The sequence below is a fragment of the Belonocnema kinseyi genome, chromosome 6, assembly GCF_010883055.1.
Source record: "Belonocnema kinseyi isolate 2016_QV_RU_SX_M_011 chromosome 6, B_treatae_v1, whole genome shotgun sequence".
Taxonomy (NCBI): domain Eukaryota; kingdom Metazoa; phylum Arthropoda; class Insecta; order Hymenoptera; family Cynipidae; genus Belonocnema; species Belonocnema kinseyi.
The window spans coordinates 76,030,426-76,033,754 of NC_046662.1; positions in this window are offsets into that span (position 1 = coordinate 76,030,426).

The window sequence follows — 3,329 nt, forward strand, 5'->3', positions numbered from 1 at the left end:
GCTCGGGGTGTGCATGGCACGCCCTGCAGCTATCATCGGGAATGTCTTGGCTCAAAATGTGGCGACGGTATGTTAAGGTGGAAATGACACCGTCTTAGCATGGAAAAATGAAACCGTCTGTACCAGACTTCAATCCGGGCGATTTAAGGAAAACAAACGTTAGCTCACAAGACATTGACTGATCCTTCACATTTCTGTGGAAGATACCGTGCATCATCTTATCGAGGAGCTGTTCACGAAAGTTTTTCTCTTATGCTTTCTTAATCCGGGCTTTCAGGAGTGAATACTCGAGATAGATTAGATTTGATGCATTTTGCTCACCCCTAATACTGAAGTCAAGTCCGAGTGTTTCAGCAGCCTCCTCCGCTGATTTGTACGGAAATGCTCCTTTGCCCACTTCTTCGTGATTCCTGACCATTTTAAGAAGAGGGTCTCTTCCATTTGCAGCTATATGTGCTGTACCCAGAATAATCCTGTTGTGAAGACATTCAAGACTCAATATTCCGCGACCCCCTTGACGGCGTGAGATGTACAGTCGCGGAACGGAAGACTTAAAATGCATGCTTTTGTTCATGTGCATAACCTTTCTTATCCCGATATCAAAAGATCTAAGCTCGTTCTTCGTCCATGGAACTACTCCAATTGAATAGAGTAGTACCGGGACGGCAAGCATGTTCGTTGCAGATACATTGTTCCTCGCCGACAGTTCGGAAGACCAAATCTGTTGGATGAGACGTTTGTATCTGCTTCGGAGAGTATCCTTTATAGATTTCACATCCTGAATGCAGCTCTGTGGCACGCCCAGGTATGTATAAGTCTCTCCAGCGCAAAGGTTTCGTATGACGCATCTATCAACGAGCTCAGGATCTTCAGGGATGCCATTAAGTTTTCCACGCTTCAAATAAACCTTGGCGCATTTGTCTAACCCAAATTACATTCCAATTTCCTTAGTATATCGTTCCACAATCCCCAGAGCTAGATCCAGTTGCTCTTTGTTTTTAGCAAAGATCTTAAGATCGTCCGTGTAAAATACATGAGTGACCTTGTACTTTCGATCTGAAGGTTTTGCCGCACAAGTACCCGTCAGAATGGCGCAGTGCTAGAGATAGTGGCAATAATGTAAGGCAAAAAAGGAGTGGGCTCATGGTGTCGCCCTGAAAGACACCTCTCTGAAACGTGACCTTGTTAGTTATCACACGATTTTTGCCAGATGAGATAGAAAATCTGGTTTTCCAAAGCGGCATCAATCTCTCTATGCACCCAACTATTTGCGGATGAACCTTTAAGATTTCCGAAGGACAGATGATAAGTCTATGGGATGTAGAATCGAAAGCTTTCCGATAATCAATCCAGGCCATCGATAGGTCACGCTGGTAGAATGCTGCATCTTTGCAGACACATCTGTCGATGAGCAGGTTCTCCCGACATCCGGCTACGCCTTTCTTTGAGCCTCGTCGTTCATACATTTCTTGCCACACAGGTTCAATTGCCCGAACAATCCTATCTTTTAAGATAGCTGTGAATATCTTATAAAGCGGGACGCGTATTGTCTTGCCCAGCCTATCTTTATGGCAAGTTGATGCATTCGTCTTTTGGTCTTATGATCAGCCGTTGGTTTTGTTTTACGGTTCGCATCGGCCAAAGCTCTCGCTGCATTATACACACAATAATTGATAGCCCAGAGGTCCGTTTCACCGGAAAAATGTCCACGAAGCTCGTCATCCATTTCAGACAGATCTTTAGGCTTGAGAGAAACCTTGGTGTTGATGTTTCTCCGGGTCGTAAAGCACCGCTCTTCATCTATTGGATGCCTGCCCGCGGTTGGTCTTAGTGTCGCCTATCTTTCTTTTTTGCCGGCTTGTTCTAGCTGTGGTAGAGTAGGCGTTCCGCTTACATAGCCCCTTTTACGGAGTAGTTCAGCATGGTTTCGCAGATGTTGCTGCGAAAAGTGTGATAGCTCCGGGTGTTTCTCGCACCACAGAGCATGCAGTCGTGCCATGTAACCCCGTTCACGGGCCACACTCGCATCGTAGCAGTCTAGCAAGTCGTGATTCAGTCGCCCCGTCCACCCAAAGGTCACGAGATCCCGTCGATCCATCGCACTGAATCCATTTTCATCGGCTCCCTCAGCTCTAGATTGGTCGGCATTGTTGGCCGACCTATTGTCGGGAGCCCTGCGCGTTCTGTTGTTTTGAACCGCACTTACGACAACTATGTTTGGTGTTGTCATTTTGTTCCCACGAGAAGCTAGTGAAAGAAGTTCGTCCATCCTCGTAGAGCCCCGCATGCAAGGATAAGGCTACGTACTCTGAGAGGTCGCCCGGTATCCCAGAGTCACAGTTCTAGACACCTCACCCAGGTGCCATTCAGCTTTCGGCACGGTTTTCACACCTCCGCTTGGGGGTTGATTCCTTCAAGACCACCCCTGGACAATTGTGCGCGACTGCCTATTTATTTTTGTAACCATATTCAGCAGAAACTCTTGGTACAGGGATCCTCTATCCGCAACCCGTGGACGCGTTCGGTGGCTTTGTCATAGGCCCTTCGGTTTGATTCTAGAGGAATCAAAACCGAACCTAGAATCAAACCGAAGGGCACTTTTCGCAGCAACGTCTGCGAAACCATGCTGAACTACTCCGGAAAAGGGGCTATGTAAGCGGAACGCCTACTCTACCACAGCTAGAACAAGCCGGCAACAAAGAGAGAGAGGTGACACTAAGACCAACCGCGGGCAGGCATCCAATAGAGATTCCTGGACATTTTTCCGGGGAATCCGACCTCTGGGCTATCAATTATTGTGTGTATAATGCAGCGAGAGCTTTGGCCGATGCGAACCGTAAAACAAAACCAACGGCTGATGATAAGACCAAGAGACGAATGCATCAACTTGCCATAAAGATAGGCTGGGCAAGATAGTATGCGTTCCGCATTCAATTTGTGATTGACTACATCACATCTGGCAGAAATTTTACCGCCAAGGTTCGAAAGTTCGCGCGCGAACTCCGGACCCGTTATCACACACTTAACGAGTCAAAGCTGCTGACCATCAGGCAGCATATTGTTGAGAGAATACGGATACTATTTGACGCTAAGAGAAGTCTAGAGCGGAGGGAGAGATGGGTCAGAGAAAATCAACAGTTTCTCTCTGACCCATCTCGACTCTTACAAGACCCTCCAGTTACTGTCGAACACCCACCCAAACCAGAAGGGGTCGAAGTATTTTGGAAAGAAGTCTACGAAGTTCAGCATAGACTGGACGAAGACTCAGAAAATATGAATAGCTTCAAGGAGTTATGTGTTGCCCTCATAACACCTGATAAAGAATGCCC